Below are 23007 nucleotides of genomic sequence, written 5' to 3' on the forward strand. Positions count from 1 at the left end.
CATCCTCCCATGAGGCTCTGGTAGGAGGATCTCGATCTATTTTCTTTACACAAAGTTACCACTTCTCTTCAAGCCAACTACCCTTAGGGATAGGTCTGCCCAGAAAGGGTATTCTCCTCATGAATGCACTTATGCTAGCAGAGTGCTTGAGTTTTCCTCTTTAAAGGTATTACATCCAGTACTAATATACCAAAGTTTGCTTTGGTTCTGCTTTGCTTCAGCAACCATTCTTATACTTCTTTCGGGATCCCTGATAGTTCAACCACCAAGATCACTTTCCTAAGTCAATTTGCCCGAGGCTGTATATTAGAAGCCAACTTGGACTATTTTGTCCCTATGTGCATTACTGCCACTCTCACACACTACTACTTTTTTAAAAAATTAAATCTTTATTGTTGAAAGAATTACACATGTCCCCTTTTTTCCCCCATTCACCCCTTGTAGCCTGCCCCTGTCCCCCACCCCAGATCTTTACCACCCTAAAGTCTATGTCCATGGGTTATGCATATATGCACACAAGTTCTTTGGTTGATCTCTTTCCACCCACCCACCTCCGCCTTCCCTCTGAGATTTCTCAGTCTCTTCTATGCTTCTATGTCTCTGGATCTATTTTGTTCATTATTTTGTGCATTTGTTTCCACATGAGTGAGATCATGTGATACTTGCCTTTCTCTGACAGGCTTATTTTGCTTAGCATAATACTCTTCAGGTCCCTCCATGCTGTCTCAAAGGGTAAGAGATCCTTCTTTTGTATGCTGCATAGTATTCCATGGTGTAAATGTACCACACTACTACTTTTACTGGTAAAGCCATTCACTTGGACTTACTTGTATTATAATTTCCTGAATTTGATCCCTTGAGTGGGAAAGGGTAGTAGACAACTCAGGACTTCTTTATTTTCAGAGACTTCCTGCCCTTCCCTTACTCCACTCATATATAGAATGAACTTTAGAAATTAGACTGAGATTTTCAAAAAAAGTGAGATAATAAAAATAAAAACTCTTAAAATAAGGTGTTCTCTCCTTACTACTCATTAAAATCATTTGTAAAAACTAATGCTGAAAATGTCTACATCCAAATCCTGATCCCACCATATGTAGTGACATGGACTTGGAGAAATTAACCTCTCAGCCGGTTTCTGTATTTGTAAAATCGGGTAATAATTCCTCCTTGGAGGGACAGTTGTGAAGGTTAAGAGCAGCTGCCGCACAGTAAACATTAGCTCAATGGCCACTCTTCTCCTTATTAAGAAAGATATCAAAATAACTGGCTGTGTGGTCTTGCCAATAAACTACATATGAAAATAAAATTGCCTTGGGGCATTACTTATATTTGGACTTTAGTTTTTTATTGTTATTATTTTATTTTTATCAATTAATATAAATGAAAATCCTCCCCATCATTTCATGTCATGTAAATGAAATATCTGTCTGTTTTAAAAAAAAAAAAGTCTGTGTCTCTTAAAAAAAAAAACACTAATGCAATTATTTTTAAATGCCAACAATATAACTCATATGGCTGTTATAAATATAAGAAGTAATCCCAACGTTTGGCCCAAATTTTAAAACAAGAATTATAAAATGATGATGATGCTATTACTCCATTATCCTGAGTTCCAAAATAGGCAGCACACTGCTGACCTGCTGGTGGAGAGTGTCTCTGAAGTGTTGTAGCAGGCAGGTCATCAGCAGACTCCTAGCCCAGGAGCACAAGGCAATGCTACATCAAACAAGGTGAACTGAGAACAATAGGAACTGTCACCCCTGATTTCTATAACCCAAGCCAGTACTTGACTTTTTATTTTTAATATCTGCCTTGTGCCAGCACTTCAGGGCATTCAAAAATGAATCACACCTGAAAAATTAGTCTCTCACCCAAGAGCTCACAATTCAATAGAGCAAAGAAAGTAGACTGTATTGCTGTTACACACAAGGGGCTTTTAAAGAGCAATGAAAATACATGAGAAGGCTAGAACACAAAGATCTGATGGGCGGAGGCAGCATGCTATGAGATTGTCTTTGATAAGGAGAAGTGGGAGTGGGCATCTGTGAAGGTTTGGAAGTACAATGAAGTTAGCCTGTGACTAAGTCAGGTCTCATGGAGGCAGAGCGGTGGGGTGAGATGCTTAGTGAGAGATAAAATGGAAGAGGAAGACTTTTTAGCTCACCCTGGAGTAGATAACAATGACATACTAAACAATTCATGAATGGGTTCTGTTAAATCTCACAACACCCCCCCCCATTTTTTTTAATTGATTTCAGAGAGGAAGGGAGAGGGAGAGAGAGATAGAAACATCAGTGATGAGAGAAAATCATTGATTAGCTGCCTCCTGCACGCCCCACACTGGGGATTGAGCCCGCAACCCGGGCAAGTGCCCTTGACTGGAATCAAACGCGAGACCCTTCAGTCCACAGGCCAACGCTCTATCCACTGAGCCAAATCATCTAGGGCTCACAACAATACTTTGAGGAAGATGCTAATATAGTACCTCTTTTATAGATGAATAAACTAAAAACAGAAATGTTAATCAACTTTTTCCAAAGCCATGTAGGTAGGATTCAGAAAACATGGGATAACCAACTTGGGGCATCTGACTGTAGAATCTGGGTATTTAACCACAGTATTCCACGCACTGCTATCCAAATAGAGATCAATATAAAGGAAGAAAAAAATTGTTTTTAATGTATTGATAAAATTTATATAAATAAGAGAAGACTTTAATAATCCCTACCTATTCTAGCTTCTCACTTACATGGTCCTCTACATTATACAGTATAGGAAAGAAAATATGCTTTTAAGTATGAAATAAAAGCATAACTAATGTTTAGTATATCTTTTCATTATTATTCATTTAGAGATTAAAACTCCCAGAAAAGAAGACAGCAGAGGGGTAGAAGAGGTCAATGGGAGGGAAAGGGGGACATATGTGATACTTTCAACAATAAAGATTTAAAGAAAAATAAATAAAATCAATAAATACATATTTTTAAAAAACTAAAAGAGAAGAAAAAGAAAAAGGAGGAGGAGGAGAAGAGAGCAGAAAGTTAGAAGGAGCTAGCTTTACAGAGCTTCCTGGAAGATTTTCCAAGACTAGTTTTTCTGCTCTTTCTTTCCCATTGGAAGCAGGCTAGATTTAGGCCTAATGATTCAGCCACAGATCACATGCTGCTATTCTCTGTACCTCCTTGTAGAAATTCTCTCTCAGAAATACTATGCATTCATTTGCCTTTAAATCCCTTTCCTCCACCTTTGAGCAGAAACAGTTATAGGCTTAATTTACGAGAGTGTCACAGAGAACACTAGCCATCAACACCCATAAGGAATGCTCTCCAAATAGAACAGATGAAAAATTTCAGGGCAGTGGTATTCATATAGACATTGCTACCATACCTCCACCCTTTTCTTCTTAACCTGCTCTGTCAATACCACTTTTGGAAGAGAACACTCTCCTAATTTAGAGAGCACAAACATAAGTATTCTTTTATTTACCAACAGCCTTATTAAGGAGGCCCTAGATAGGTAACTGGCCCCAGTTATTAATTTCTGTCAGAAAAGATTACAAATTATCCTGAAATCAAAGTCATCATCTTAATGTCCCACTCCTCTCCCCAACTTTATCTTATGCTAAAAGTTCCATGAAACAAAAACAAATTCTTTTTGATTTATAATATACACTAGAGGCCTGGTGCATGAATTCATGCACGGGTGGGGTCATGATGGGGCGGGGAGAGGGCCCAATCAGCACTCCAGGTGGGCAGTGGGATGCCTTTGCGGCCCGGGATCCAGATCTGTGCCGCTGACATTCACGCAGGTTGTTGGGAGCCACCTGGTGGCCGCTTTTATATCCTTTCTTCCTTGCAGAGCATCTAGGGAGAGGAGTGGCCACAGTGCCCAAGACTGACTTCCAGGAGGCCGGCAGCACTGTCCAGATTGTGCTGGCAATGCTGGTCTGTCAATGCCTCACCCATTCTCTGGAGATTAGACCTGCAGGACTACTGAAGGAGGAAATGGCTGCCGCTAGGCTGGTGGGCTGCGGGACTGGTCAATCAGCTGAGCAGCACTCCCACTGTGGGAACACACTGATCACCAGGGGGCAGCTCCTGTGTTGAGCGTCTGCCCCATGATGGTCAGTGCATGTCATAGCGACTGGTCAACCAGTCGTTCTGATCATTCCAGGCATTCAGTCATAACGGTCGCTTAGGCTTTTATATATATATAGACTAGAGGCCCGGTGCAAAAAAATTTGTGCACTGGGAGGGGGTGTCCCTCAGCCCGGGACCCCTCAGGTAGGGTCCCTAGGCCTGGCTGTTGATCAGGGCCTATAAGGGCTTTCCTTCCCATGGCTGCCGGCAGCTGCCCCCCGCCCCCCGCACCCCGCTGCTGTCACTGCTTGACATCTGTGCAGTGCTGCCCCCCCGACCCCCGCCATCAGTCGCCTCTCTCTGTGGACAACAGGCATGGGGTGCAATCACTTGGCTTGTCTGGGCTTCCCTCTGTGGGTGATTGCTGGCCAGCCCCACACACCTGCCAGTGTCACTGGGCCAGTGGCCTGGGCCTCCCTCTGTGAGGTGATCAATCGTGGGACGCCGCGATCAAGCGCCCCGCAGACGGAGGCCCCACCCATCTAGCCAGGGCTCTGCAATCAATTGCCCTGCAGGCCGGTGGCCTGGGTGTCCCTCTTTGGGACAATTGTGGGGCCATGGTGGAACCCCCCCCACCCCAGTCAATTACATCGCACCTGCCTTGGCTGGCCTGGCGCCAATGCATGTCATAGCGTGGTCATCGGACGGTCGTTCTGCTGTTCAGTCATTTGGTCAATTTGCATATTATGCTTTTATTATTATAGATTGGGTTATTTCACTCATTTTTAGTGACCTCGTGGGGTTCAGAACTAAAAAGTGTATTAAAAATAATTTAGGCCAATTTCCTCATTCAACATGTAAGGAAACTAGCCTAGAAAAGTAACTTATTTGCCCAGTATCATACAGATAATGGGCATCAGTGTTTATAAATATCTGTATTATCTTTAATGAATATCTATTATTATAATACTAGAGGCCCAGTGCACGAAATTCATGCAAAGTAGGGTCCCTAACGGCTGCCAGCTGCCGATTGGGGCCTCCCTTCCCCCAGCTGTCTACCACTGCCATTGGCCAGGGCCTCCCTTCACACCTGCCTTGGCCTGGCACCGCCCACTCACCTGCTCCACCATCCCACCATGGTCCCGCTCTCGTCAGGGCCCATCAGGGCTGGCAGCGCCTCCACTGCCACCCGCTGCCAGCACCATGTTGCCGACACCTACCACGTTCCACACCACCCATGGTGGTCAGTGCACATCTAACTGCCAGTTGGTAAAACTCCTGCCTGTGGGGGCAATTTGCATATTAGCCTTTTATTATATAGGATACACTAATGGGCTATATAAAAATTGGATCAGTAAATGACTTAGAAAATGTCTCTCAAATCCCTTGAGATGGCTGACAAAACTACTACTGATTTGACATTTGCAAAGGAACAATTAGTAGAGTAAGTGAAAAAAAAACATATTTGATGCCATGAAAAATTACTTTGAAAGATTAAAATTTGATCCACTGCCCTCTAATCACACAAAAAAAGTTACCACTTGGGCCAAATTCTGCATTATGAATTCAGTGCTCCTTTACTTCTATCACTCCTATTCTTCTGTAATTATTTCACATCTTGAGATTCTAGGCTTCTTGTTGAATTGCTAATAAAATCCAGGAAATGCCCAAGGAATTTAATTCAGATATAAATGGAATTATTTGGGTTGTTTCTGTCTGTACTTTTAAAAAATCATAATATGAAACAGTGAGCTGTTACCTAAAGCCCCACAGACTTCTCAGCTTGACACCTGAAGTAATTTAGAGGACTAAGAAAAAAAAATCTATGGCTGCCTTACAGCTAATTTATTGACAACAATTTCAGAAGCGAGAAAATCCACCCACACATGTATACAGCATACAGCAGCTTTTGTTTTTTGTTGTTTTTGTTTCTGTTTTGTCCTGCTGGTGCTGTCTTCTCATTTCATTTTTCTTGCTGTCCTCCTCACTTTAGGTTTTCAACAAGATTTTATTTACAACTAGAGGCCTGGTGCACGGGATTCGTGCACTGGTGGGGGGCATAACCTGCAGCGATCGGCCTGCTGTGGGAGCACTGCTCATCCAGGGAGCGGCTGCTCCCTGGTCCAGCATCTTCCGTGGAGCGGAGCACTCGCCTCTCCAAGGGACCTGGTTGAGGCCGGGCCCAGGGACAATAGTACTGAGAGGAGGCAGAGTAGGCCTCAGTCCCACGGCAGCCACGAACTCGCCCCCCAGCCTCTGGGGTCAGCTCTGTGAGCCCAGTGGCGGCACTGCACAGACTGTAGGAGTCCAGAGGAGGCGGCAGGGAGCAAGGAGATGGAGCCTTGGATGAGGAGGCAAAGATCGCAGTCCAGGTTCCTGCCTGTAGGCCTGGGGTTTGCAGCGGGAGCAGCCACTCATCCCAGTCAGCCAAGCAGTGTTCCCACTGTGGTAGCGCACCGACCACCAGGGGACAGCTCCTGAGTTGAGCATCGTCCTGGTTCTTCCGCCATTTGGTTGCTGGGCTTTTATTATATAGGATTCTAAATTTACTTCTGAATTCAACCTAACTAGGAATTACACCAAAAGAAACAGGGGACTGCCTCCATTGTTAAGCCATCTCCTGGAAATACATTATGTTAAAAAAACACCTCACATCCCTGGCCGGTGTTGTCAGTGGTTGGAACATCAGCCCACACACCGAAGGGTCACGGGTTCACTTCTCAGTCAAGGGCAAGTACTGGCTTGCAGATTCAATCCCTGGCCCCAGTGGGGGTGCGTGTGGGAGGCAACCAATTGATGGTTCTCACATTGATATTTCTCTCTCTCTCTTTCTCTCCCCTTCCCTTCCTTACTCCCTCCCTTCCACTCTCTCTAAAAATCAATGGAAGAAATATCCTCAACTGAGAATTAACAAACAAAAAGAACACCCCCCACAGACCTGAACAAAATTATATACAAATTGACTTGCAAACAAATGGAATGATACCTATGTATTTAACTAGTAGATGAACTGTGCAAGGCCCTTTAAAGCTAAAATTGAATAAAATGAGAAATTTTAGTTTATGTGTAAAGGATATTTATGAGTAAAGCTTAATCTTTCAAGGTAAATACTCATATCTTCAGTATCAGCTCTATTTTTTCTTTGTAAAAGCTTGCATAACATATAATAACATGGACAGTGAAAGGAAAGCTGACCTGTCAGCTCTGGGTTTCAGAGTAGGATTTAAATTTCTCAGTGGTCTCTTTTAAATCTTAAATTCCATAATTCTATTATTCACTAGTTTTCCTTTTTGTGTCATAGCACAAATCATTTGGCATGACATTTCATAGCCAAAAAATGTCAAAGTAAACAATTTCAACACTGAATTAATGTTTTAAAGACTGAAAGTCAGTCCCAGCCTAAGGGCATTTACAAAGTAATGAAAATAGTCAAATATATCAATCAGATACATATAATTTATATGTGTACATATATGTTTGTGCAAGTATAAATTTAAATGTTTGGAAGAATATCCATCAAAACATTACTATCTCTAGGTGATATTATTATTAGGTGTAGCTATAGGTGACTAACTCCTATGCTTTTCTATGTTTGAATATCTCACAATAAAAATATCCTATCTAATAATAGACAAACATGGTAATTGACGGTACCTTCGCTATGCCTCCCATTGGCTAATCAGCATGATATGCAAATTAACCACCAACAAAGATGGCGGCTAATTTGCATACTGCAGGAAGATCCCGTTGCACCACCCCAGCGCGAGATCTTGGCCTACCGTGTGCAGGGCGGGGCAGGCGGCAGCGCGATCCCCAGCCGCCACCCGCCCCACAACAGGGAGGGGCTGGAAGCCCCTCCCTCCCCAGTGGGGGTAGGATCCCTGGGCACAGGCAGCTCCTCAGAAGTGACACCGGAGCTGCAAGCCCCAGGTGCACAGCCAGGAGACCTGAACCTGCCTACTCCAGCATCAGACTTATGCTTATTGGAACTAGGCACCAATACGTTAGAGAAGTTATTTTAAAACAAACAACAAAGAAGAAAATAGGTGTCAACCCCAGAACTATGTCCCCACAGGGAGTGGGTGACAGCAAAGAAGAGCGCAGAGTTGACTCGCTGCGGGCAGCAAGGACGAACATGGAGCTGAGGGAAGCAGCCGGTGCAAAGGCCCCAGCTGTCTGACTCCATTTACCTGAAATGCCGGGAGCAGGAAGCGCACGGGCACAGGAAGTGACCAGTGCTTTCCAGGGGGGTTTGAGGGGCTGGGGCCTAAGGGAGAAATGATTTTAGAGGAAGCGCAGCAGCTTGCAGGTGCAAGAGGCCTGGTTCCCAGGTCCAAAATCAGAAAAACAGCTCAGAAAGGAAACCTGAAGAAAGCCCCGGAAGTACCCAAAGGAAAGAAAGATCTGGGCGTCTCCACGGAAGAGCGAAACGGAGCAGGACGCAGCTCTGGAAGCAAAAAGGTGCATCAGGAAAGCAGCAAGCACAGGGGAAGGCGGGAGACTCTGCTGTGAGGCGGCCCGGTGCAGGGGGGGTGGTGGGGGGGGGGGGGTCTGAGGAAGTGGAGGCCCAGGGCCAGGACCAGGATGGCTCCTCAGGAAGAAACACGCCCCCCCCCACATCGGCTAGAGGTGGACAGAGACCAAGAGTGACCGGCAAGTCCAGGACGAAAAGTGAAGGAGGACAGCGGGGCGCCCGGCAGCAGCTGTGCGTGCGGTTTGCGGGAAGCAGACAGAGCCGTGCCAGGGTCCCATCTCCCGGGGGCACTCCAGCGCTGCGAGCTTAGACTCGGACAACACAAGGAAGCACCCCAGGCTTTAAGGCCTCACTGGGTGCTTGAGCTATTCTTTTAAAAAAATATTTTTAACACATTTCAATTTCAAGAAGTAAAAACAAAACCAAGAAAGAAAAACTACGCTTTCGGAGCCTGAACATCCACAGAAACCTCAGCGCAATCCTGAGCCACTGCCCAACCCAGCGCAGGATCCGGGCCTGCCATCTGCGAAGGGGGGAGACGGGGCAGACACCGCGGGATTGGGCGTGCCATCTGCCACCAGGGGAGCAGGCCTAAGCCAGCAGGTGGTTATCTCCCAAGGGGTCCCAGACTGTGAGAGGGCACAGGTTGGGCTGAGAGCCCCCCCCTCCCCCACCAGTGCACAAATTTTTGTGCACGGGGCTTCTAGTAAATTTTATAAGTATGGAGAAAAAGCATTTCCATTCTAAAATATAAAAAGACATAAAGAAGATGGTACAGGGAGAAAGGGTGTGTCTTTGATGAGCATGTCCACCACCACCAAGATGCATCTTTATCATGAGACAGAGATGATGGATGAGGTTAATCTTGACAGAGTCTCATGGGTACTGGACAGGTTGGAGGTAGAGGGCGAAAGCAATTGAGTTTTCCCTTTGACTTTCTAGGCACTGCCATGTTGTCTGGCATGCTGCCAAATGCAGGAACAACAGAAACCCCTGACAGTCATGTCTTGGGAGGATCCACTCAATGGTTTATAGAGGTGGCATTGAATCAAAGCTGAAATATTTGCATGGAGATTTTCCAGAAAAAGTAGCAACTGGCTCATTTGAGTAAGATAATTCTCATCCCTGCTATTCTGCATCATAACAGGCCTCCTCTGGGTAATTATCAAGTTCAAGGTTGGTTCCTCTTTATTAAACCACTAAAAAACCCTTTCCTTAGGCCCTACCTCCCTGTTATATTTAAGACTGTAGCCTCTGACATGGTGGACATTAGGTTCTTGAAGGCCACGTATATAAACTGAGAAGAAACACATTAAACCACCTGTATCCTGAGAAAAAACTTTTCAGAGATAATTGTGTCTTATAGTCATGGAAGAAGAAAAAATACAGAAATACAATTGGTACACAATATTGCTTAAAGCCTTCAGTAGCTCCTCATTAGTTTCATGATAAAATTCTAAGAGCATTATCAGAATATCTGGGGGAGGTAAACTATAACTGTGTTTTAAAAAACTTTGTCTGCCGAAACCGGTTTGGCTCAGTGGATAGAGCGTCGGCCTGCGGACTGAAAGGTCCCGGGTTCGATTCCGGTCAAGGGCATGTACCTGGGTTGCGGGCACATCCCCAGTGGGAGATGTGCAGGAGGCAGCTGATCGATGTTTCTCTCTCATCGATGTTTCTAACTCTCTATCTCTCTCCCTTCCTCTCTGTGAAAAATCAATAAAATATATTAAAAAAAAAATAAAATAAAAAAAAAATAAATAAATAAAAAACTTTGTCAAATGATTCCAATATATCAGTGCCCATTCCCTGTGGAGAATCACTGAAGTGGATAATATTTGTACATACTGGGTATACTATAAATACCAGAGACTGTATACCTTAACAATGTATTTGCTTTAGATGTAGAAATATGAAGAGTAATGATGAAGCCATTATGTTACCCAAAAAGATGAACAAATATCTATAATAAGAAAAGTATAATATGCAAATCGACCAAATGGCCTAACAGCGGAATGACTGTCCAGACAACCTTCTGGACAACCTTCTAGACAAAGCCGGGGCTGCGAGGGCCTACCCTTGCATGAATTTCATGCATCAGGCCTCTAATGAATACACAAGCAGCAGGAAACATTAGGAGAAAAACCTAAGTTTAATATAGTACAATCACTCTAAATATAATTCTTTCTAGTCATGATTAGGTCAGTGTATCTCAGAGTTGAGCTCATTTAATGAAAAATAATTATAATGGACCCCCAATGTTGCTTTAAATATTCATATTATAACTCAGCCTAAATACCAAAAGAATTGGATATAAAATATTATGCATAGTTTCTTTATATATGGGGTATTGGACCCAGTTATATGGAATCCTAATGCCTTGGGATCACAATTATAGTGCCTAGACAAGGACTAAAGGAGGATCTAGAAATAAAACTCTCTTTACTAGAAACTGAAAGTTTCCTGTTCATGAAATGGGGCTTTAAAAAAAAAAAGCCTCCACCTTCTAGAACAAGGTAATGCCAAGAACAAGAATGTTCATCACTGCTGAGTGCTGTAAGTGGAGGGGGAAAGTGGGACTCCTAAAATGCACAACAAAAGTAAATGCAAAACTAACCCATGGACACAGACAATAGTGCAGCGAAGGCCAAAGAGGGGGTGTGAGTGGGGGATGTGTCAAAGGGGCACATCAGTAGTACTTTCAACAATAAAGATAAATTTTTTAAAACGTAAACGCAAAACTCTTCTTTAGGGATGCTTCTACAACATATATGAGTCTTGTGGGGAAAAAAACAATCTGAGATTTTAAAAATAAATGTCCTTGGAATTATTCTAAAGGTAAAAGAAGAATTAGAAACATATAAGAAACATCATGGAAGTGATTTTTGTAAAATAGAACTTACAGAAATAAAAAATATTAACGGCCCTGGCCTGTTTGGCTCAGTTGGTTGAGCATGGTCCCATGCACCGAAGGTCGCCAGTTTGATTCCTGGTCAGGGCACAGGCCTGGGTTGCAGGCTCGCTCCCCAATAGGGGGCATGCAGGAGGCAGCTGATAGTAGTTTCTCTTTCTCCTTCTCCCTCCCCCTCTATCTAAAAATCAATAAAAATGTATTAAAATATATTATCAAAAATTTTAATCGCAATGTATGTATTAACACATTAGGAATAGTTTAAGAAAAAATATTATATGGGAAGATGAACTTGAGAAAATTCTCCAGAATGCAACATAACAAAGAAATACAAAATACAAATAAAAAGATGAGAGGCATGAAGAATAGCATAGGAAAGGCATTAGTGTCTATTTAAATAGGTGTTCCAAGAGAGAAGAAAGAAAAAATATTGAAAAAGCTAACAGCTAAGAATTTGCCATAATTCATTTAAAACAAAAAAAGATCAGATTCAGGAAGCAAATGAATCCCATGCAAAAATTTATAAAATAGAAATTGAGAAACTGCAGATATCAAAGACAGAAAAAAAAAATGCTAAAAGCAACTTCAGAGAAAAGACACATTGAATGCAACATAAAAACAATTAGATGGAGAGTAGCCTAACTATTATCTTATTTATTCACAAATATTTACTGAATGCCAGGCACTGTTCCAGGCTTTGGTGATATAGCAGTGAACAAAACCAACAAAATATTCTTGCCTTTTTGGAGCTTACATCCTGGTGATAAGAATAGAATAATGTCTACAATGTAAAGACATAAAGTAAATATAAACCTAGAATTCTAAACTTACTTTTTCTTTTATTCATTAAACTAATGGCTCAGTCCACGAATTCATGCACATTGAAAGGAAATTAATTAGAAGAAATATTTTAATGTTGCTATTCACCCTTTCTCTATAATAGAAGTGTCAGATGAAAGAAAATTAGTAAAATGGCCCTAACTGCTTTGGCTCAGTGGATAGAGCATTGGCCTGAGGACTAAAGGATCCCAGGTTCGATTCCAGTCAAGGGCATATACTTTGGTTGTGGGCACATCCCCAGTAGGGGGTGTGCAGGAAGCAGCTGATTGAGGTTTCCCTCTCTTTGATGTTTCTAATTCTCTATCCCTCTTTCTTCCACTCTGTAAAAAAAATCATTAAAATATATTTTAAAAAAAAAAGAAAATTAGTAAAATGTACATAAAAATAATATATAAATTGCTTAATAAAAAACAATAACAACATGATATAACAATGAATATTTTACATGAAATTTTTACTGTCAGAATCTTCGTTTACCATTAATTTTTTTAAATATGCCGGGTATTCTGGAAAATTTATATCATTTGGACAAACTTTGCCTTTGCTACACCAAGTAAATTTTCCATCAGATGGTTTTTCATCGGAGAACTTTAGGGATAGGCAAAATTGACAAGTAACAGTCATTCCACCACAACTGTGTTCAATAATTGCATCCTCATTTTCGCTATGAAGGCAGATCCCACCAGTATTGGTAGTACTTGTCAATGACTGTTCTTCAGACATATTCTGTCAATGATGCCACTTTCTTTCAGCTTAAGAGGTACGTTGTGCCAATAGTTGGTCTTCAGATACATTCTGTTGACAATTTCAACTTCAGAATGTCAACAAAAACGTGACGTCATTACCCAGCACCCACAGCCACCATTTGTGGGCTGAGCTGGGCTGTGGGCCACATTTTGTGCCATGGCAGCGCTGGCTGCAATTTGGTGGGCTGTTGCTCCAAGGTGGTGGTGGGGCCTGTGTCCCACTTGGGGGAAGCCGAGTGTTGCTTTGTCGGCACCAGGTCCATGGTGCCGTTTCTCTGTGTGCGTCACATGAAGTGCATTTTCAACTTAAGATGGATTTATCAGGATGTAACCCCACCATAAGTCAAGGAGCATCTATACCAGTGATGGTGAACCTTTTGAGCTCGGCGTGACAGCATTTTGAAAAACCCTAACTTAACTCTGGTGCCGTGTCACATATAGAAATTTTTTGATATTTTCAACCATAGTAAAACAAAGATTTATATTTTTGATATTTATTTTATATATTTAAATGCCACTTAACAAAGAAAAATCAACCAAAAAAATGAGTTCACGTGTCACCTCTGGCACATGTGTCATAATGTTCGCCATCACTGATCTATACTCTTAAATGTACAGATCAATGGTATTAATAACTTCACCTTTTTCCTATTACTTATTTGTGTACTTTAATAATAATATCCAGCAAGCAATTCTTTAAACGATGAGTTGTCACATAGTAATTTTGTAAAAACTTTGTTGATCACTTATGTGAAATGGGCATTCTATGGATACCTAATACAATGTTCTAGGAATCAAATACAAAAGTCTCTCCATTATGTGCTTATTATTTATTGCATTTACATGCAATCTCATCATGTAAAATCTTGCAGATCTATTCCAGCTGAAACTCAGATGGAGAACCAAGCACCTCACTGGTTTAGATCCTCCCCACATTCTGTCCACTCTCACGCACTGATTCCAGGACTCTGCAAAATTCACTTTGAAAGCCACTGTAATTGATAAAAATTACTTTTAAACAAGATTATATCATGGTTTCTTCATAATTTATAACTTCCCCTCAAGTAACCAGGACTATCATAAAAGCATATTATATCAGTTACCGTTCTGTACAAAGTCAGGTTGGTTATTATTTTGCATGTGTTTGCAAATTAATTTTATTTAATTTTACAAATTTATCATAAAGCCATTTGATCTTAAAGCATTTCTTCAGACTAATAGGCATTTGCTACTTTTTGTATAACTGATGTTCTTACTAAGATAGAGTCATTTCTCTAAAATCCAAAAGCCTAAGGGAATCTGGAGCACAGATGTGATAGCAGATGTGATGAGTTAGACAACTGATCAGATTTAGCAACTCAGGAAATATAAACTCACCCATGTGCACCAGGTAATCAGAATGACGGGAAAATAGCAGAAAAACCCTCACAATATCACAGTAAAACCTTCAGAATGTTTCTTAAATGACTAACTTCAATCAAAATTTCACTGAAAAGTTCATTCTTTCTTGTAATCTCAACATGGACAGACTAGTAAAGAAAATTCATTTTATCAGATGATTAAATTTGTGTGGTGCCTGACCTCTGGAAAAGAAGTTTGATATGATTGAAATTCAAAACTTGGGCAAAATGTTTAAAATAGTTAAATAACATGTGAAATGTTTCTTACTCACTGAAGTTTCTGTTTGTGTAGAAAACCAACATGAATAAAAAAAAAAAGAAAGAAAGAAAAGAGCTAGCTTTCTCAAATTTCAAAATCTCAAATCTTCCAAAAAATGTGTGCTGTGGTTGTGAGGAGAAGTAATTTTTAAATCAGCCCAAAAACCTGGTATTAAAAGTAGAATGAACCAGAACATGTTTAAGAAACAAAAGAATAGCCGAAACCGGTTTGGCTCAGTGGATAGAGCATCGGCCTGCGGACTGAAAGGTCCCAGGTTCAATTCCGGTCAAGGGCATGTACCTGGGTTGCGGGCATATCCCCGGTGGGGGATGTGCAGGAGGCAGCTGATCGATGTTTCTCTCTCATCGATGTTTCTGGCTCTCTATCTCTCTCCCTTCCTCTCTGTGGAAAATCATTAAAATATATTAAAAAAAAAAGAAACAAAAGAATAAAATTATAGATAAGGTACTACAAGTGAGTAGTAACATAAGCAATGAAAGAACCAATATATAAGAAATAAATACTGATGAAAGGAGATTTGGCTTTGGGTGGTGAAAACACAATACAATATACAGATGATATATATAGAATTGTACACCTGAAACCTTTATAATTTTATTGACCAATGTCACCCCAATAAATGCAATAAAAATAAAAAGTAATTTTTTTAAAAAATGTAAAGAAATAAATGGAGCTGTTCTCATAAATGTAGCACATAGTGTCTCAAGTTTACAGAACAGAAACTGAATCTTAAAAAGTACACATAGAAGTTATTGTCTACCTGAGAGGCAAACAACCATGTCAAGTGGATGCATATATATTCATGCAGTAGTACTACTCCCAACCGCAATTGAATTATTCCTTTGAGTAAATATGATTAGGTTTGCTTTGCTTTTAAACAATATCTTTTTAATACAGGGTTTTTAGAGCCTAGATTCTTGTTACTAAGTCAAAAAATAGAACTATTATTTCCAAATAGTTAACAAGTTCATTTAAATACTCATGTGATTGCTATTTTCTGCAGTGTATTTCCTAGACACCATAATTTGGATTGTGAAAGATTGATTTTCTAGGAAATGGAAATGCTTTTGAAATTTAAATTGCAGAATTATTTGTCAAGGTCTAGAAAAGACTAGAAAATATTCTTATTCTTCAAGGTATTAAAATAGTTGTCTAGTCCACAAGATGCCAAGACAATTGAATATGGAAAGGATAGTCCTTTTAACAGATGGGCTGCGACTATTGGAAATCCATAAGTAAAAAAAAGGCCTTATCTCCTTACGTCACACAATACACAAAACTTAACTCAAAATCGATCTAAATGTAAAAGCTAAAAAGTAAGTATAAAATGTCTCAAACAAAGCAGGTTACCATATAGCCTATCAAGTCCACATCTAGGAATCTACCCAAGAGAAATTAATACTTATGTCTACATCAAGACATTTATACAAATGTTCACAGCAACATGATTTATAATAGCCAAAACTCAAAATTCTCTGAATGTCCATTTAGTAGTGAATGAATTTTTAAAAATGTAATATATCCATATTGGGGAATATAGGCTGCTGATACAACATGGTTGAATCTCAAAAAATACACGACATGAGACACTACATGTGAAAGATTACATGTTGTAAGATTGAATTTATATGAAATGTGCAGAAAAGGCTAATTTATAAGAGACAGAAAGCAGACCACTTGTACCCTGTGGTTGGGAGTAAGCAACTTTTTATGGTGACAGAACTGTTCTAAAACTGGATTGTGGTAATGGTTTCACAACTCTATAAATGTACTAAAAACTGAACTGTATAATTATGATGAGTAAATTGAAGGTATATAAATTAAATATCCATAAAGCTGCTTTTTAAAAAATCTGTGCAAGTTTCCAACTTTTCCTTTCCTTTTTCTGACAGTGAGTAACCAAAACCCTGAAATTCCTGTCAATATTACAATAGCGAAAGTATACATATGATTTTCAAATTCAGGCTTAAGCCACTGTTCACCACTTTCCAACATTTCCCTTGCATTTGGCAGTCAGAAATCTAAAGGAACAGCATAATGAAGGCAAGAAGTATATCTCACAGTAAATAATTATTTGAATGGATAGAGTTCAGAAGACTTGTCAAATCAACTCCATAAGAAATGTTACTACCTGTGGTTCTACACTGGTAGACAAAACTACCTACAAACCTTGCTATACTGTTAACCTTGTAAATGTCCCAGTCTCTGGTGCAGCTATCTTAGGTCTGCAAATTATCTAATTGAGATTTCTTTCCTAAATAATTTAATAATGATGTTTATAGCAACTGTTTTATTAAGCACTTAGCATATGCAAGTTACTATGCTAGGTATTTCACATTTAAAAATCTCATTTAATCTTTACAACAATCTTGTTATGTATTAGCTTCATTTTCCAGAAACAGAAATTGAGGCTCAAAGAGACTGAGTAAAGGCTCAAGGTTTCACAGTTAGTGACTTATTTCTAAGTCAATTGAGTAAGCCCTTTGCTTAAGCACAAAACTATGCTTTTTGCTCTTCCAAAAAGCAAAACCACACCTTTTTAAAAAATATATATATTTTATTGATTTTTTACAGAGAGGAAGGGAGAAGGATAGAGAGTCAGAAACATTGATGAGAGAGAAACATCGATCAGCTGCCTCCTGCACACCCTCAACTGGGGATGTGCCCGCAACCAAGGTACATGCCCTTGACCAGAACTGAACCCGGGACCCTTCAGTCCGCAGGCCGACACTCCATCCACTGAGCCAAACCGGCCAGGCCAAAACCATACCTTTGCTTTAAAGAACTATACTACCAGAACATGTCACTGTAGGCTCCTACTTACAAGCTAGAATGGCCACTGTTGTTGACATAATTCTACTATGAATTTTGGAAATATAAAAGACAGTCATTGGTGGTGTGTAAAAAAGTTGATCCAGGAAATTTTAAATGACTTTGAACTATTTATAGCCTAGAGTCCCTGTAAACCTGAAAAGACCAGGTTTAAGACTGATGTCCAATTTAGAGCTAAGAATTCCTGAATACCAATGAGAAGAGAAAAATGAGAGAAATAACCGCTTACCGTTTATATTGACCATTTGGTTTTTGCCAAAGAATATGCCACATTTTTTATATTCCTTATTTCATATACCCTTAAATCAACTCCACAAGTATTATTATCTTCAATTTGCAGATTAAAACTATAGAACTCTGAGAGGTCAAGTAACTTGCCCCTAAATCACACAATAAGTGGCAAAGCCAGGATCTAAACTGAAAGTCTGTTTTATTTTCACTATGTCCCGCTCAAAGCCTTCGCCTTCCTCGCCCCCGCCCCCCCCTTGTTGGCCCACCTGCATTTGTTGTAGCTTGGCTTTTCATTGCAGTAGTGGCTGGTTAGCATAATGTTCATCCCAAGGCAAGTACAGATCTTCCATGACCTCTAGGTCCTCACTCTCACTATCTTCTTCCCATGGGTTCCAGGTGTTGGCATTCCATTCTGGCTTCATGACTACTGCCCTTAACCTACACAGCTGTAGCTTTTCCCCCCAATTTTTACAAAGCGGCAAGCTATGGTTTCTATTTTGGTATGATGTTCCTCAACCTTCTAGGCCAGTGGTCAGCAAACTCATTAGTCAACAGAGCCAAATATCAACAGTACAACGATTGAAATTTCTTTTGAGAGCCAAACTTTTTAAACTTAAACTATATAGATAGGTACATTGTTATTAATTTAATTAGGGTACTCCTAAGGCTTAGGAAGAGCCACACTCAAGGGCCAAAGGGCCGCATGTGGCTCGCGAGCCGCAGTTTGCCGACCACGGTGAATCTAGGCTAAGTTAGTAGCCAAGAGGGAGATGGATAGACTTCTTTTCCAGTTGGAGTTCCCCTTCTACTTCCAAACTTTTGCCATAGCCTTTAAAAGGGTGTCAGTAGCCAGCTAAACTGCCCATAAAAGTTGCCAGTCCACTGTAGCAGCCATTTACCACCCTTCCTTACCACCCATGGGGGCAAGATGACACTGAGCAAACAAATGCTCCAGTCCACCCAGTATTTCAGGGCATCCTGTACTCACAAGATGGGCTACAAGCATCCAACTTTCAGACCGCCTCATCTCACAGAGTGGCTGATGGCCCACCTAGGACTTCCCCAAGAAGCTTCTTTCCCCGCCCATTTCTCCAGCCTGTGAAAACTTCCTGGGGCCAAGAGACCAAAGAAACAGGCTGACAACTCCAGAATTACATCAGAATTGCATCTCGGACAATAAAGACAATGGAGTTCCACACCCCAAAGGGGATGGGGCGTGTTACATATAGCCAAGTGGCAAGTGCTTGTTATAAGCTGTAAAATCTAAAGCAGCAAACAACTCAATGGGCCCACTTACCTCGCAAGAATATTTCTTTCAGGTGACAGACATTCCCAGGGTGAACCGGAGGTCAGCCTGCTTCATCACATAATATTGGTCAGTTAAGTCCCAGGAATCATAGCACCTAACCATCTACCTGTACGACAGGGGACGTGGCACAGCAGCTGCAATCGATCAAAGATGCAGGCGCTGTCAACAAGAAGGAAGACCGCCCGCCCTGGCGCCCTGTTCTGGCAGGGTCAGTCCGTGCGCCCGCGATGGAGCGCTCATGCTGGACCAGGAGAGCTTCAAAGGGCTGCCCCTATCAGAGTTCCCTCGAGCGGCTGAGGCCACCTGGCTAGTGCTGTACGGGTCATCCCGCCACGGGACAAGCTGCTGGGGTCATGAAGATTGTCCGCTCGGTCATTGCACCCCTGGCCGAGCACCACGTGTCTGTGCTGATGCTGTCCACTTACTGAAAGATCAGACGGAGGCCTAAAACCAGGACTACAGGCTTTATTAGAGGAGAAGCACCTGCCGGGCTGCCGCACAAGGGGAAGACAGCAACACGTGCAGGGGTGGGCACGCCTTTTGAGGGGCAGAATGGGAAGGGGTGGGGGGCTTAGTGTACTCGGCGCACACTGATTGGTGGTTTACTGTATTGTCCATATAGGACAAGGGCTTAGGGTATTTGGCAGGTGTGGATTGGTGGTCCAATGTATAGTCCATATAAGGTACCTGGTTAGTCACTCAGGTATTTCTGGGCTGCAGGTTACATCATACCCTGCCCACCAGTTGGGGGAAGGGAGGATCTATCACTTACCAGAGGGACTTCATCCTGGTGCGGAGCGGGACCTGTCCATGTGATCCGCACTCTGGTCCAGGAGTTCGACATTTATCGAGAGGTGGGCGGGGAGCCCCTGCCTGTTGCTGGGGATGATTCCTGCAATGGCTTTCCCCGTGCTCAGCATGGGCCCAACCCCACGGTGCATCCTCTCCAGAGTCCTGACGCTGGACCCTGAGACACTGCCAGCCATCGCCACCACCCTCAGCGACGTCCTCTTCCACTCCCACGGTGTCCCCAAAGAGCCGCCCCTGGCCATCCTGGGCCCGGCTCCGTCGCGTTCTTTGCCTTCTCCCTCATCGAGGGCTACGTGTCCATCGTCATGGATGCGGAGGCTCAGAAGTTCCCCAGGGACCTCCTGCTGACCAGCTGCTCGGGAGAGCTGCGGAGGGTGGTGCGCATTGGAGGACAGCCCTCGGGTTTTGATGAATGCGGGATCGTGGCCCAAATCGCTGGTCCCCTGGCTGCTGCCGATGTTTCTGATAGATCCTCCCTTCCGCCTCCGTCTGATCTTTCAGTTTCTGCCTACTGCATCAGCACCTTCAACTTTGCCCACGCCCTGGTGCCTGAGGATGGCATTGGCATTGGCAGCTTCATCGAAGTCCTCCAGCGGCCGCAGGAGGACCTGGGCGCCAGAGGCCAGCGGGTAGCAGCAGCCTCTGTGCTCGCCCCTCACTCCCAGAAACTTCTCTAAGCTATTTCCTCAACTCAGGATTTAGCCCACTTCCCTCTCCTTCCCTCCCCCAGCCCCATTCGTGCAGGGGACACCCCTCTCCCCCTCTCTATATAAGCTGAGTGCAGGAACCAGCTCTGAGGTGGACGGGCCCTGTCTGCCCACACAGGGGAACAGGTGCTCTGGGCTTCCACAAGGAAACCCTCAATCCGTCACTCCCTGCCCAGCCTCGGCCAAACGCCTGAGGCCAAGCCATCCCGGTCTCTGCACCCGCTGCTCCTGGCGGGCCCTAAGCTCTGTTCTGCCTCTGGTTGGGTTGCCTTCCCTGATCAGGTGAGTTCTGACAGGGCCCACCCCTCATGGGGCCTCCAAGAAAAGTACTTTTACATCTCTCTGGTATTTTTTTTTATCAACTTGTTAATAAAGGGCTTTTAGTGACAATAAATATATAAATAATAAGAAGGAAGATCATCCCTCCACAGGCAGAGAAGAGCTCCATTCAACATGGCGACTAATTTCACCTAAAGGCAATAACCCCTAGCCTCATTAAACACTCATTGAAATACATTAGCATGCTAAACAACACACCCGGAGCTGCCAGATTGGAAAGGGAAGCATATAAAAGGTGACAAAATGGTGACTGGTGACTGGGCTCTACTGAGAAGTCTCCACTCCTTTCCCTGGAAAAATCCTCTGCCGGGGTTCTTGTCCCAGCATCTAGAAGGGTTCAGGAATCTGGAGAAGGCTGTGCGTAGATGTTAAATAAGAATCCAGAGACTAATAAAGAGTCCAGAGACGAAATATAATTTTGAAAGGCATTGGGGGTCAGAGGAGCTTAGCTAAAGGAGCTAAGTTCTAAGATCTTAAGTCTAAGGTCTTAGGTTCTCCTCTCCCCAGGTCCCCATGCTTTTTATTAACACAACTTGTCCTGAGGCGAGGCAGAGATATACACTTCAAAGGGTATACAGAAACATTGTCAGAATGGGGGAATTAGCCTACGCTGTTCAGGTGTTTGGCCAGTAGGAGACAATAACATGTAGATTAAGATGCCTTTTAGCTGTCTGGCAGCCAAGAAATCAATTTAATGTATCCTATTCAGGTTTGGGGAAATGCCTTCAGCCATTTCAGATGCAGCCCTGCTGTCATGCTGGAATTGGTCTCCAGCAATCCTCCCCCTTATTGAACGCCCTACCCCTCAAATGAGCCTGAATAAAAGAAATAAACCCCACAGGGAGGGGCTGCTCTGTTTCACTGCTTCACTAATACTAGTAAACTCACTTTCACTTCAAACTCTAATCTGGCTGGCATTTGAATTCTTTCCTGGGCAAAGCCAAGAATCTACAGTGGGTCATGAACCCTCAGGTCCCCAGATACCCTCAACCCATGCATCACCTGGAGTTAGCATCAGAACCCACAGGTTAAGGGCTCAGTCCCACAACACTGCCCATCACCCACTCCAGGTGTCAATCACAAATCTAGGCTGTCACCTGTGCTTCTGACCAATCAGTTATTAATTGGAGGTTCTAAAACCCGCCCCTCGGGTTCAATAATTTGACTATGATAGAATCATGAGTGAAGACACAGTGAAAAGTGTTAAGGATCCAAAGTCTAGCAGTGTGGTTACTAATAGCTAGTGGTAACAGCAAAACAGCCAGTCTCCTTAGAACACTCTTTCTGTGGGGAAATCTTGACTGTGCTTTGTATTTCTTGGTTCTTGACTATTTTTTGAGTCTGGTCTAGCCTTCCTGCAGTTCCTGTAAGGTATCTTATATCCTTCCAATAAATTCCTTTCCTACTTAAATCATACCCTACTGTTCTGTTCTTTTCAATCAAGAACTCTAAGAGTCATCTGTTTCTGTCACATTAGAAGTGATCTTGATTAATCAATTCCAGAAGGTTTAAAAGTTAAATTCATGTATGTTAATAAATCAGGTAGATTCTTAAAATGCTTAAATAAGTATGACCTCTTTTAAATTTGAAATTGAACCCCATAATGCTATTTATGCAAATTAGAACTCAGGTTGGTTAGAATAAATTTTTTATCTAGTAATCAACACTTTCCAGAAGTTAAGAGATAATATTTTTTTAAATATATTTTATTGATTTTTTACAGAGAGGAAGGGAGAAAGATAGAGAGTTAGAAACATCGATGAGAGAGAAACATCGATCAGCCGCCTCCTGCACATCTCCCACTGGGGATGTGCCCGCAACCCGGGTACATGCCCTTGACCGAAATCAAACCTGGGACCTTTCAGTCTGCAGGCCGATGCTCTATCCACTGAGCCAAACCGGTTTTGGCAAGAGATAATATTTTTAATTTGAAAAGGGTAAAAGCTAACAAAAAGCTGTGCCATATGCAGCTAACTAACTAGTTTCTATATAAAAATTTAATGAATATTTTGCATAAAATTTGGCAAGAAAATTTAACACCTCAAT

At 42.2% G+C, this 23007-nt stretch overlaps 1 protein-coding gene and 1 pseudogene across 2 annotated transcripts in view; one reads left to right on the forward strand and one right to left on the reverse strand.

The window, feature by feature from the left end:
- Positions 1-23007, reverse strand: part of DLG2 (discs large MAGUK scaffold protein 2) — a gene marked incomplete at its 5' end in the record, with an annotated part of 1947716 nt that overhangs the window by 1883824 nt on the left and 40885 nt on the right. The gene's annotated exons all lie outside the window — the stretch shown is intronic.
- On the forward strand, positions 19344-20592 carry LOC308524694 (cytosolic arginine sensor for mTORC1 subunit 1-like; annotated as a pseudogene). Its single transcript has 2 exons — positions 19344-19520; positions 19850-20592. The product of its transcript is annotated as a cytosolic arginine sensor for mTORC1 subunit 1-like (transcript).

This window comes from Myotis nattereri (genome assembly GCF_964212035.1).
Source record: "Myotis nattereri genome assembly, chromosome: 9".
In the NCBI taxonomy this organism is placed as follows: domain Eukaryota; kingdom Metazoa; phylum Chordata; class Mammalia; order Chiroptera; family Vespertilionidae; genus Myotis; species Myotis nattereri.